We start from the raw sequence: 14,849 nt of genomic DNA on the forward strand, positions 1-14,849 counted from the left end.
GTTCTTGGCTGCAGCAGTCTCCAGTAGACTCTCTACCTTGCTGAGCTGGGAGAAGGTGATTCTGGAGAAGGAGCAGTCTTGGTCCAAGTACCATACTCTTGCCTTTCTTACCGAATTTTCATAGATTTTTATTAAATTGGCTTTTGTTTATTTTCTGTTTGCACATAGGACTGTTTCCAGAGTCTTTGAATGATTGTTTTTTAAAAATAATTTTCACCGGTTTCGCTGGGGAGCAGCTGAACAAAGCTCCACCTGTTGTCATGCTGGAAGTTGATTTCCATAAAATAAATTGTAAAACCTAAAGTAAAACGCACTGGTTTATAAAAGAAATCAATTATATTGAAATAGAGTCATCAAAAGATTTAAAAATTATGTGTCTGGTAATAATAACTACTATACATTAAGATATAGATGAGTGTGAATGAAGCATGTATTTTGGGATATTTGCAATAAGTATAATGTTTTACGAAAATATCTATGATTGCTATTGGTGGCAAAGTCATAAGGACTTAATACCACTGTGGTTTGTTGTCTGCATTCATAATTTCAGGAAATGCTAAATTTTAGTTAAAGGGCAGTGAAAAATAAACATGGTACTTTTTCCAACCTACATTCACTGATGCCCTGAATTTTATCCACGGTCCCTTTGGGGTGAAGATTGCACATAAGATTCTAGACCGTAACAGAATCTAGAAAAGGCCCTTGAACAACCTATGTGTACTGTGACCTAGCAATTGCTCAGATTCTTCTTTTCAATGACAAATGAAATGACCCATAGGAATTTTGAAGTCCTCTGAAGTCTTGTGTGAACTTTTCCTGGAAAGCTATGGCCTCTATCTGTCACCAGCTTTGTTACTTCCCTGCATCCTCTGAGTAGGGTAAGCTTGGAAATGATGGCACAAAGCATGGACAGGGAATTTTAACAAAAAAGTGTAATATTTCCATTGTTGTAATAAGAAAGTGATTGGTGATTTTAGAAAAATAGTACTAATTCTGGAATGTGCACTATAAACTCAAAGAGATTTAAAGTTAAGAAAAAGTACTTAAGTAATTGCCTACTAAAATTTTCATGTCTGTGGAAAACATCTTTGTGAAAACACAATACTCTTTTTAGAAACTATAATTCACTTACATAATCCATTTAAAAGGAAAAATTGTCCAAGTCTTACATGATGGAGAGAAAATTATTCTTTAGTCACTGCTCAGTTCAATCTTTTATTTAAATTAATTCAGATTTTGCTTCTGCCACTAAATATAACTATTACTAAGATACAAAGTTGCCTTTAGAATTACTTCCTCCAGGTTTTATGTAACAGTATGTTGTGTGGGAAGCTTAGTTCATACTGTTTGTTTATGTCACCTTAGCCAATGATCTGTTATTTTTAAGAGGCAGTATTAAATATTTGGAAATATAAGGCTATATAAATTGTGATTTACATAAATTATACACATGCAATTTTACTTTCTCCACCATAATTATCGAACATGTCATTAAATATTAGCAATATGTTGTGAAATAAAACAAATCTCATGCTATTGTACCATTGCACCTTAAGACATTTAGGTTAAATATAAAGGCCTTTTTTTTTTCCTTTTTAAAATCTCAGCATTGTTAAATATGAGAAGGTAGATATCTCTTTCTTTAGGGTCACTAAAAACTCTTCTGAGGTGATTTGAGGGTCCTCCTGTTGCCTGCATGAGTGGGTTGGACTAGATTACTCATCAGTGCCTTGCTGACCATTTGATTTATGATTCTGTGTTCTGATGTGCAAACACAGTTTGGTATGCTGAAGTGCAAATGACCTGGCTTGACTAAATCACATCAAAGCATTCTCCCTGTTTAAGTATTTTTCTCTCTTACAAAAAGAGATTCTATTTTTAGAGAGAATAAGGGACAATTATTAGTGTTTGCAGAATATTTCACAAAATGAAAAGAAATAAGAGAAGCAAATTTCATACTTACTGTTGAAACTTCTGTGGTTGTATTGGCAATTATTTTGTCCTTTTTATTGTGGGGCTTTATTCCTTCAACAGCATTAAAGTTTACTAAAAGAGTAATTTTGGTGCTAGGGCTGGAGAAATATATCTGTTCTTCTGGGACCAGAACTCTAGGGTGATTAGTGCTCTAGGGATGTATGAAACCAATGTAATGGTTTGCCTTCACATGAGAAATCACTTCCTTCTTCAAAACCTGAAAGTCCCTACAGAGTTATGACTAACCTAGCCTACTGCCTACTGGGAGGGCTGTGGAGAGGATGGCATCACACTGAGAAGGAAGGATAATTGTGAGGGCCAAAGAGGTTTTAGAAGACAGACTGCTTGGGTGGAAAGAGAAACATTAAAAAGAAATACAATATAAGTACAATCAGAATCTCTCTAGATAAATCGGAGAGTAAAATAATGATGGTCTAATGGCTCAAGTCTCAGAACTGGACTGAAAATTCAACGATGGTACATTCTGATCCTGGCACTGTGTATGTGCCTGTATAGCAAATCACTTCCCATCTGAGGTTCAGCCTCTGCAGGTGAATAAGGTCAGAAGGTGATGGCATGCCTAATGGGCATAGACATATTTTGCGTTCCTCTTACGGAGTCTCTTTTGTAATTGGGAAATCAGAGGAAACACCGTTACTTCCTTATAGCTTTCTTTGTTCATTGGGACCACCTCCCTGAACCCTATTCACATATGCAATTATAGGAACTGAAAGTAGGGACATCTTACATAAAAATTATTTTGCTGAGTTCTGTTCACTGGGTCAATTGGAATAGGAAACATTGCTACCTTCAGTCATTTTGACCTCACACAAAACTTTTAGACATCAAGATAGACTCTATCTTCATACCTTCCAAGAGACAGGTTCTCACCATGTGGCTGCTTTGAGGACAAAGTCAACTCCTGACAGGCACAGTGATGCATTTTTTCATTTTTTCTAAAATTCTAAAAATGCAGCTTCCAACTGATACCACAGAACAACTTGGAAACTCATGTGGATTTGAGGTATAGGTACCCATATCCTCACATCTTTATTCTCACATGGCCAGAAATACTTGAGGTGGAGGAGGAAGGCAAAAGGGCCAGTGGAGATAGTATAGAGATGGCGAATATTCACTTGAGTTTCTTCTGTAGCTTCTGTGCCCCTTGGCTTTCCTTTCCCTTCTGGTTTATCTTGCTTTCACTTTCAAGCTTATTTATTTATATTTAAAAGTATTAGTGGTGTGCTGGTGGCACAGTTGGTCAAGTGTCCAACTTTGGCTCAGATCATGATTTCCCAGTTTGTGAACTGGAGGTTCATGAGTTCAGTCAGCATAGAGCCCACTTCAGATCCTCTGTCCCCCTCTGTCTGCCCCTCCCCTGCTTGTACACGCGTGGGCTTTCTCTCTTTCTCTCAAAAACCAATAAATAGTAAAAAATATATTATTTGTGGGGCCCCTGGGTGACTCAGTCAGTGGAGTGTCAACTTCACCCAGGACGTGATCTCATGGTTTGTGAGTTTGGTTCTGCATCAGGCTCTCTCTCTCTCTCTCTCTCTCTCTCTCAAAAAAAAAAAAATAAAAAATAAAAAATAAAATAAAATAAAATAAAATAAACATTAAAAAAGCAAAAAAAAATATTTGTGATCACATAAACTATTTTGAATGGCTGCTTCAAAACTGAAAACAGAACATGAAGTGTTTCTAGTACAATGATAACTCGGAGTTCTAATTTGGAAGGAACATATACTGCTTGTATACGATTAGTATTTATTTTCTATATCAACAATCTTTACGACAGGACTCTTTTCACTGGTGATACTTAGATAATAAACCACTATTATTACCTAAGGTTAACCCTTCATCCTGTTCCTGATTCTAATCCTTCACATATCCTCTAGGACCTTGCTATACCAATTTTATTTTCCTTTATACCATTTTTAATCCTTTTTTTTGAATCTTAAGATATTTGTATTGAGTGTCTTCTGTGTGTTAGCCAATCAGTTATTTGTTGCTGGTGAACCACACAACATCTGTACTTATTTAACTTACAGTCTAGTGGAGGAATAAGAAGTAAATAGACATTATGAGACAGAGAAATGGATACTCTGAGAGTTTTTATATTAGCACAAAGAGAGGAGCCCTAATTCTTCCCGCTGTGACAAAAGAATGCTCAAGATTCCTCTGTCTTTGGTAACTGCCACTCAGCTTTACTACTGTACCCTGTTAGCTACCAGACCTTTCCATAGGACATTGGCTTTTTCTCCTATTTTACAGTTTAATTTATTATGTCTACTATTCAGGCTCTTGCCCTTACCATTCTACTGCTACTGATATTTATCATTGAAGAACATCTAAAGGTCAAATCCAGGGTCTTTTTCTTAACTTATTTCTTCTTGATGAAGCACTCCTCATTGTTGACCACCCCAAGCTCATTGATTGGATCTTTGAACAGCTGCCTAATGTGTTTTACATTTGTCTTTGTCCTATTCACTCCCAAGATGTTAATCCTTGTCCCCAGCTCCAACTCCTCTCCTGAGTGCCATCTTTCATTTTCAGCTATGCATTTCCTCCTAGATATTCTGCCAAACCTTAAATTCATGGATATGAATACTAACTCATCATATTCAAACTTCAAAAAGCATATCTTTGACATAATACAATTTCTCTTTTAAAAAAAAATATTTAATGGTTCCTTGTTGCCTGCTAAATTACATACAAGGTCTCCAGTATAATATTCAAGGCTCTGTACCATATGTCCTCAAGCCATCTTTCCAGCCTTTTCTTTTTCATTACTTTTCAACACACACACTATCCTGAAGACTAAGTTAAGAGTTGCTGCATTTTAAATATTGCCGTATTTTTCTGGTTCTGTTTGTTTGCTCGTTCTTATTTCTTGGGTTGGAATTCTATATACTCCCATATCCTTTGTGAAAATGCTACTACTCTTTTAAGACCCTCAAAATAGTCACCTGCTCCATGAAGTTTCCCATACTCCCCAAACAGATATCATCTTGTCTTTTCAGATGCTGTGGTGTGTTACTTTCCCTCCTCATTGTTCTCTACCATTTTTATATGTGCAATATGCTTTTCTGATATGTTACATAGTATCTTTAAGAGCTGTACCTAGTAAACAGCTTTGCTTATATACCTTTAAAAAATTTGAGTTGTACTTATCTCCTCAAATCATCATCTTTTCTTGACTTGCTTATTTGTGATGCTGTTATCTCATTACTGAGACAAATGTCCCGGTAGCTTGTATATAGATATAAATGTATGTGCAATAAATTTGAGGATAATTTAAATTTGTGAGTGATAATAACATGTTGAATGATAAAAAAAAAAGGGCCAAAAAATCAGACTGGGTTAAATAAAAGCAGGATGAATTGTAACTTTGGTCTAAGAGAAACCACTGGCCCGGGGGCTCCTGGGTTGCTCAGTTGGTTGAGTGTCCAACTTCAGCTCAGGTCATGATCTCTTGGCTTGTGAGTTCAAGCCCTGTGTTGGACTCTGTGCTGACAGCTCAGAGCCTAGAGCCAGCTTTGGATTCTGTGTCCCTGTCTTGCTCTGCCCCTCCCTTGCTCATGCTTTGTCTCTCTGTCTCTCTCAAGAATAAATAAAACCTTAAAATAAATAAATAAAAGAAACCACTGGCCAGAAATGGAAGAAGGAAGAATGGTTGGTCACTAGCCTATATAAAAAGAGTTTTGAGAATTTGACTCTGGTGAAATCTAAACGAGTCAACAGTCAACAAGTTGTTCACTTCCACTATTTGTCAGCTGTCAAATGTGTGAAAGTCACTTAATTTCTTAGACTGTTTACTTTTTCTTCAGTTAAACATTATTGAGCACTAGAACCATATATCAGGTATTTCTAGGCATTGGAGTTACAACTGTGGCAGAGTACTGGGTCTCTGTTCTTATAAGATAATTCATTACTTAAATAATAATATTTGTTTCACATTATCGTAAAGTAATATTCATCTCAAAGGTTACAGTGCAGAAGATTAAATCAGAGAAGGACAAGAGAATAAAGAGGAGGGAATATTATGGAGAGATTTAAAAGTGTAAATTATAATACAGGTAAAAATGTCTAATATATTGCCTGGATATGTTATTGATGTGTTTTCACTCTTGATGTTATTTCAGTTTCACTGTGATGCATCAGAGTGTGAATTTATTTATTATGCTTGGCACTAGGAGTGCATTTGTGATCTGAGGATACATATACTTCTTTCATCTGAAAATATCTTAGCTATTGCTTCTTCAAATATTTCTGCTCCCATAGTCTACATACTTCTCCTCTGGAACTTCTCTTATATGTACATTGGAGATTCTCAATTTATGTTCCATATTTCTTGATTATTCTTTCTTTTCTTTTATTAAAATTTTTTAATGTTTATTTATTTTTGAGAGAGAGAAAAAGAGTGCAAGCGAGGGAGAGGCAGAGAGAGAGAGGGAGACACAGAATCTGAAGCAGGCTCCAGACTCTGAGCTATCAGCACAGAGCCTGACATGGGGCCCAAGCCTTTGAAACACTAAATCATGACCTGAGCCAAAGTTGGATGCTTAACTGACTGAGCCACTCAGCCACCCCAATTATCTTTCTTTTAAAAAATGCCTTTGTCCCTTTGTGCATATTCTGGGCAATTTCCTCAGTATTTGCATCTAAAACATAAAGTCTCTTTTCAGTGGTGTTCAGTCTAAATTATCTCATCTATTAAATTAAAAATTTTCTCAAAACTCAATTTTTTATTTGTAAGATTTGCAATTTATGTGCTTTTTAAAGTTTCCAGTTTCTAATTTATCTCTGTCCATTGTAGTTTCTTTTCCCCTTTTTGTTTTATAATTTCATTTTTCATGCAAGTTTTTCTTTAATACATCTCTCTGGACAACCTATATATACTTGTTTGAAGGTCTTTGCTATAGTAACACTTAAATATATACAGAAATATCTTAATTATATCTTAATTATTATTAAATATATTAAGAAAAACAGAAAATACTATTGTTTGCCAGGATCAGGTTTTAAAAATTTTTTTTAATGTTTATTTATTTTTGAGAGAGGGAGCGAGACAGAGTGCAACTGGGGGAGGGGCAGAGAGGGAGACACAGAATCCAAGGCAGGCTCCAGGCTTTAAGCTGTCAGCACAGAGTCCCATGTGGGGCTCGAACTCACGAACCATGAGATCATGACCTGAGCTGAAGTTGGATGCTTCACTGACTGAGCCACCCAGGAGCCCTGGCAGGATCAGTGTTTATGGGAGATTTTGCATTTATTTTTTCCTGTCTCTACTTTTGGATCATCCCCCCTAGTCTGTTATTTTGCAGTTGTTTCCTACCAGCCCTCTGGTGTTTAAGATCCAATCTTGTAATGGTATTGAGAGTCATTGTCTAGAAGCAATAATGTAGACTCAGCCACTGACCCTAGTGAGGCTTGGCTTGACTTGATGACGCTGTGCTCTTCTTCTGCCTCTCTAGGCCTAGAGCTTCTTATAAAGCTGCACCCCTTCAAGAACAAGCTGTGGGGGTTACTAGAGTCTTGCCCCTAATTTCAAGCAGTAACTCTGACTTTGTTTTATTATCTCACTAGGGGAATGTTTAGTCCCTGCTATCTTGCAGAAGCAATACTGAGACACTAGTACCTGCTTCTGAGTCAAAAGTAGAGCAGGCCTGGGGCACCTGGGTGGCTCAGTCAGTTAAGCCTCTGACTTCAGCTCAGGTCATGATCTTGTGGTTTGTGAGTCTAGCCCCACTTTGGGCTCTGTGCTGACAGCTCAGAGCCTGTAGTCTGCTTCAGATTCCGTGTCTCCCCTCGCACCCCTGCCCTCTGCCTCTCCTCCACTCGTGCTCTCTCTCTCTCTCTCTCAAAAATAAATAAACATTAAAAAGAATAATAAAGAGTAGAGCAGGCTTGTGATTGTACCAGCACACATTGTGTTCAGTTTTCATTTTGTTTTTTTAAGTCTGCAGTGATGTTGAATATTTTTGTAAGGTTTTCTTTGTCTCTGTGTTTGAAGTTTTTTTTCACATACCTTCAACATGCATGATTATTTTTGGAAAGCTTAAATTAGTTAATTTAAAGCCAGAACTAAACCAAGGCAGCAGATGTCCAGTTGTTTTGGAACTCACCTAGAGAGAAATCAATGAAAAATATTTATCTATTAGTAGAAACCATACCTTGAAATTCCTATGTGTCTATCACTGGAAGTTTCCCACTAGCAGCACGTTGGCTGGCCCTTATATTTTTCAACCCCCTTCCTCTGTCTTTGCATTTGGAGTCCTCTCTTTGACTTCTCATTTCATATTCTCTAAAACTTTATATAATTCATATAAAAGTACTGGAAGAGGGGAGGGAAATAAGAGCAAGAGAGTAAGGTGGCTAATCTTAACCTCACAATGCAGAGATGAATCTACAGCCTCAGTCTTACTAGAACGGCCACTGTACACAGTTCAATCCACATCATATTAGTGGTGCATTAAGTATACTTTAAAAATCTCTGGCTTTCTTCTTTTCATTAAAGTAAAATTTCACCAACTTTCTAGCAAAAACTGAGAAAATCTCTATTCTTTTTGTGTCTCCAATTTGTTGAACTTACGCATACCAGTATTCAATAAACACGTGTTGAATAAAACTTGCTAAAAGATTGTATACTTTTATAGTAGGATTGGAAGAAAGCAATACATGCATTTTCAGTGTTTAAGCACTTAGCAGACATTTTGTGAGAGAAGGCAGGTCGTTGGAAAAGTCACACCTCTGCCACATCTTACTTGAACTAACCATAGACAATGACATTGTATGGTAGTACATGTGGTATTACAATTCCAATGGTTGTATGGTATCACATTCAGTATAATATTAGATCTAATAACTACTAGTTTTAGGTATTAAATTTTGTGGACTTATTTGTGGAATGTCACTTACTGTATTATTCTTTCCATCTCTATTGCCATAGCACTAATTTAGACCTTTATAACTTTTTTTCCTATACAAATTCAGTTACTTTTAACTGGTCTTCCTACCTTGAGTCTAATGGTGCTCAGTCTTCATGAGGCCCCGAAGCTTCCTGAGAATCTGATGACAACCGTGGAACTTCTTTCTTGAAAATCCACTTAACTTCATACAGTCCATATTTTGTATAAACTTTAGTGGGTTCATAAGTCCTTGAAGCTGTCATGTAGGCACCTAAAAGTGCTTCCATTTGAACTTATATCTATTTCATTCATCCATTTGTTTGCCCATCAAATACAAAGATAAAAAGGAAATGAGTTCTCATCTTAAGGGACTTTTAGTCCAGACTAGAAGGAAGCCACTAGAGGGAAGAAATGTGTCCACCATATGCAATAAAATGTTATAGGCGTTTGTGGACTACCGAGGAGGTCCAAAGACTGAAAATTTTGGTTTTGTTAGGAGAATGTTAAGCAAAAACTTCAAGAAACAGATTAACGCCTCTAAATGAATGCCTTTATTTTATTTCTACATTAAAAAAAGCGCAATAGTGTTCCATGCACAAAGGAAAATGAACAATAACCAAACTCCAGTCCACATTGTTCTGTCAGTTATCAGCAAACTCATATTGGTTAGGTTGTGTTTTTTAAAAATGTTTATTTATTTATTTTGAGACAGAGGGGGAGAGAGAAAATCCCAAGCAGACTCCACACTGTCAATGTAGAGCCCAACTCAGGACTCGATCCCACCAACTGGGAGATCATGACCTGAGCAGAAATCAAGACTCGGATGCCTGACCAACTGAGCCACCCATGCGCCCCATCACATGGGCGAAGTTAAGAAAAAACGAACAACTGATTCTCTCATGAATGATAATAACAATGATAACACAAACACCAATAGTAACAAACAAGAACCGTCTTATGGAATTTTGAAGACTAATGATATCAGCAGTAGCTATGCCTGTAGGCATTGTAATAAACTCTTGCATTTAATTATCACTAATGTATCAGAATGGCTAAAGATGAGGACTTTGGGGTTAGTAATACCTCTGATCTACCCTAGCTTTGCTAATTTTTACTTGTATGATTTGGGCCAAGTGATTTGACTTGCTTATCATTTTTTTTCACCTGCACAAAGAGAATAATATGCACCCTGAGGGTAACTGTAAAGATTAAATGACACAGTGTAAATAACCTGAGCATGGTACCTAGCACAATACTGGGTATTATTATTACTATTGGAAAAATAAGATTTTTTTTAGTAGATATAGTTGTCACCATTTACATGTTAGGAAATTGAGGCTCAGATAATTTAATAACTTTCTTAGATTATACAGACATTGAGGAATATAATTGTTTTTTTTAATTTTTTTAATGTTTCATTGATTTTTGAGACAGAGAGAGACAGAGCATGAGCAGGGGAGGGGCAGAGAGAGAGTGAGACACAGAATCTGAAGCAGGCTCCAGGCTCTGAGCTGTGAGCACAGAGCCCGACGCGGGGCTCGAACCCATGAACCGTGAGTTCATGACCTGAGCCGAAGTCGGATGCTCAACCGACTGAGCCACCCAGGTGACCTGAGAAATATAATTGTGACTCAAGTTTCTCTGATTCCAAGGACCATAGTTAATTCAAGAGGGTGGGATAGGAGTAGGGAGGGAAAAGAGAAACAAGGCAGAGAGAATACAACTGTTGCAGTCCTTAGCATGTAGCTATTAGTTTCCTTCTCTTTTCAATCTTTATCTTCCAGTTTGAATTTTCCACCTCACCTGGTCTTATCTAGTCATTGACCTAGAACAATATCATCTCTTTGCCATTGTCCATGCCCTGGCCTGTCTCTTCCCTTTAAATTCAATTCCTACTCCTATGGATGGCCGTGGGGAAGATTCACTGCCTTTTGGATGCTGTCTAGACCATATCTCTTGGGAGTCATCTTTTGTAGCTTTAAGGCTCCATAACACTAATTTTCTGTATCACTTACTTAGTACTAATGTACTAAGAACCCAGTTCTTTTTTGTTACTTTTCAGTCATATAATAATTTTTTTTAAATGTTTATTTTATTTTTGAGAGAGAGACAGACAGACAGACAGGCAGAGGGAGACACAGAATCTGAAGCAGGCTCCAGGCTCCAAGCTGTCCCCATAGAGCTCGATACGGGGCTCGAACTCACACAACATGAGATCATGCCCTGAGCCGATGTCGGATGCTCAACCAACCGAACCACCCAGGCACCCCTCAGGCCTTGTGTCTTTATCACTGCACAGAGGTCACAACTCCTTGTAAGTTAGAGTCATGGTTTGAACTTGAAGTGCCTGCATTGCTGTCTGACATGTACTAGCATACAACGAGTATCTCGTTATTGATTATGTTTCATTTTGAAAGATAATGTTAAAGGATGTCTCACTTCAATGTGAACACAATTATGAAATCATAATCTCAATCATAAGGCAAATATGATTCTATTTGGACACTGCTTTTTTTAGAAATATAGCTCATGTGTGTAGTAATCAACACTTTATTCGTGTGGCAGGAAGATGGATGACAAGATGATGGTGTCATGGGTTTGTAGAGAATCATGGCATCAAGGGAAATGTGATAAAATGGAACAGAGTTCATAATTTTGATTCCTTTCTTTCTTCCTTCCTTTCTTTCTTTTTTTCCCTATCCTGGGAAAAATAAGTTACCGTAGCATTTTTAGGTCCATCCTCACGGCTTTGTTAAAGTAACAGTAATATTAGTAACGTACTTGCCATATGTAACACATAGTTGTTAGTGAGTAAAGTTCTTTTTTGAGAGTGTATCAAGTTCTGTGTTCAAGTTCTTCTTATTGACTTGTAGCCTGTTATATGATTTAAGGAAAAAAGATACTTAAAAATAAGAAATAAAGATAGCATTTAAGCTTTTTTTCTCCGTGCGCCCTTTTTTTTTTTTTTTTAGTTTTGCTGTGTCACAGTATTGCTCTTACAGTTTATGGTTAGCTTTTTGCCTTGTATCATCTCTGTTTTTTAAAGATTTTCTTTTCTTTTACTCAAATCATTTCCCATAGATAAGGAAACTAGGGAAAAGGAGATTTCAAACAGATGGGCACTGGTGCCTTGGGTCTGAACTTAACAATCAGGCTGCATCCTGCACTGTAGGAAATGCTGTTATTGAAGTAACTAAGCATAAGGCATATGGTCATGCCATGTTGATTTTGGGAATCAAAAAATAACATTTTCACTTGCATCTGGCGGAAAACCAGTTTACTTAATAGCTTTTCCCTTAACCTTAAGCAGAAGAATTTGGGACGAGAAAATTTAAATTTATATAGTTATTAGGGCATGATTAGACACTATCTCACAGGATAGTTTGGCATTGTGCTTGTGAAATAATGTTTTTTTTTTTTTTGTTTTGTTTTGGTTTTGCTTTGTTTTTCAATGGCTATTTCTCAAATCTTCCTCTTACTTGACCTCTCAGAGCATTTGACACAGTTGCTCACACCTGCTTCCTTAATACCCAGTTTTTCACGTGGTTTCTAGGACTTCACACTTGTGTGAACTGGCCAGTTAGTTCTCAGTCTCAGGTGCTGTCTGCTCACCCTGTGCTGTGATGGCTGTGGTTCCTCAGTGTGCTCACTCCAGTAGCAGGTGTATCTGCCCTCACAGCTTATATACCAACTACCTGCACACAAATGCCAAATTTGTACCCCCCAGCCCAGAGCTCCAGCTTGAACTACAGGCATCAGTAGGTAAGTGCTGACTTGACTTCTTCCTTTGGATGCCTAATAGACACCTTAAACCAGATTTAGAACTTGTGCCTTCCAAACCCGCTCAGCCAGCCTTCCCTATTTCATTCGATGGCACATTCATTACTTGAGTTGATAAATGAAAAGTGATTCATTCATTCTTTATTTCTCCATTTCACTCAAACCTTATTCTGAATCCATTAGGAAGTCTTGTTGACTGTAATTTCAAACTATACTCAATTTCAATCACTTTTACCTCTTCCTTCTACAAGTCTGCCCCAAAGCATTATGAACTCTTGTCTGGATAACTGTATGTAAGGGTATCCTAACCTAATTTGTCTCTCTTCCTACCATCATCCACTGCATCTTTCCCTCTTCAGTGGTCTGGTCCTAACACAGCAGCCAGAGTGATTATCTATCTATCTATCTATCTATCAATCAATCTATCTATCTATTTATAAATTTTTCTTTATTTTGAGAGAGAGAATCCCAAGCTATCAGTGAGATAGCACAGAGAGAATCTGTGCTATCAGTGCAGAGCCTGACATGGGGCTCAGTCTCACAGACGGTGAGATCATGACCTGAGCCAAAATCAAGAATTGTATGCTTTAATGGACTGAGCCACCCACGTGCCACTAGAGTGATCTTTTTAAAAAGTAGGTCAGATCTTGTGCTCTTTTCCCAGCACCCTTCAATAGTCCCCCTTTCTCCTCACAGAAAGTCAATAATTAATTGGCTTTAGGGTCCTACATGATTTCACACTCTGTTTCTTCTCTGATCTTTTAAAAAAATTTTTTTTAAATGTTTATTTATTATTGAGAGACAGAGACAGAGAATGAGCATGGGAGGGGCAGAGAGAGAGGGAGACACAGGATCCAAAGCAGGTTCCAGGCTTCAAGCTGTCAGCACAGAGCCCAATGTGGGGCTCAAACTCACAAACTGCGAGATCATGACCTGAGCTGAAGTTGGACGCTTAACCAACTGAGTCACCCAGGCTCCCCTGTTACTTCTCTGATCTTACCCCTACCTATTTTTCTCCTTTTATTATTCTACCTTTACTGGCCTCTGCTTTTGCCCCCACACAGGAATGTTCCTGCTCTTTCCTTTGTCTTCATCACTCTTTTACTAGGTATCCTCTTTGCTCACTCCCTCAAATTCTTTTGAGTCTTTTCTCCAATGACATGCTCCCAATGAGGACTTCATTTCCTGACCACCCTGTTTAAAATTGCTACCCCTCCTTTCCACCCCCACCCAACTGCCCAACTGTCCAGATTCCCCTTGCTCTATTTTTCTTTTTTGAAAGTAGCACTTGTTACTTTCTGACACACAATGTAACTTACTTATCGTGTTTATTATTTCCTGTTATATCTGTCTCACACCTGCTTCCTTGATACCCGATTTTTCACGTGGTTTCTAGGACTTCACACTTGTGTGAATGGCCAGTTTTCATGATAAGCCTCCAGTGTGTGGGAACTTTGTCCATTTTTTTTTTTTTTCATTGGTGTATCCCAAGAGGCTAGAAGTTGCTGTTTGGGTAATGAAATAATGGGTGAATGAGTAGTGGAGCAACCGTGATCTGGCCGCTTCCTTGCTTGTGTTGTGGGCTTGTTCAGCATTGTAGCGATGTTGCCACCACAGCCCAATTACTATTGATTCTTTCAAAGAGAAAGGCTGTAGGGGCTAGTCAGGATTTTAGTGTGTTGAAAGGGTTCTTTAGGCAGGTAGCTCCTCTTCTTCTTCTATCTCTGGGAGGGTCTCCATTTTTATTTCGATGCTCCTTTTCTTGTATCTCCTGGACATTGGAAAAGAGGCTATTGGGGGAAAGAATAGCCTCATACTTGGGTTGTAAATTGGAAGTGATATTCAAAACTAAGAGTTGATATCACAGCCCCATTTTCTTTCCAAACATGCGTACAGCCTGAGAACATTTAAGTAATTTCTGGGCGATGAAAACAGTGTATTAATTCAGTATTAACATAGCTATCAGTGCAGTTACAGACAGCCTGTCTGATGTGTGCATTTGGGGAAGGTGCTCTGATTCCTTTACATAAAGCCTGTTCTAAGTTCTGGACCTCTGGATTTACGTTAGTAGAATATGGCTGATTGCCATCAAAAGCAAGCCAAGATGGGAAAGGTCTGATGCAGCAGTGTAATTCTTACCAGTTACTGCAGTGGTATTTCTAGTAGTCATGGCATTGAGTCGTA

Source organism: Acinonyx jubatus, chromosome C1 (assembly GCF_027475565.1).
Source record: "Acinonyx jubatus isolate Ajub_Pintada_27869175 chromosome C1, VMU_Ajub_asm_v1.0, whole genome shotgun sequence".
Lineage (NCBI taxonomy): Eukaryota > Metazoa > Chordata > Mammalia > Carnivora > Felidae > Acinonyx > Acinonyx jubatus.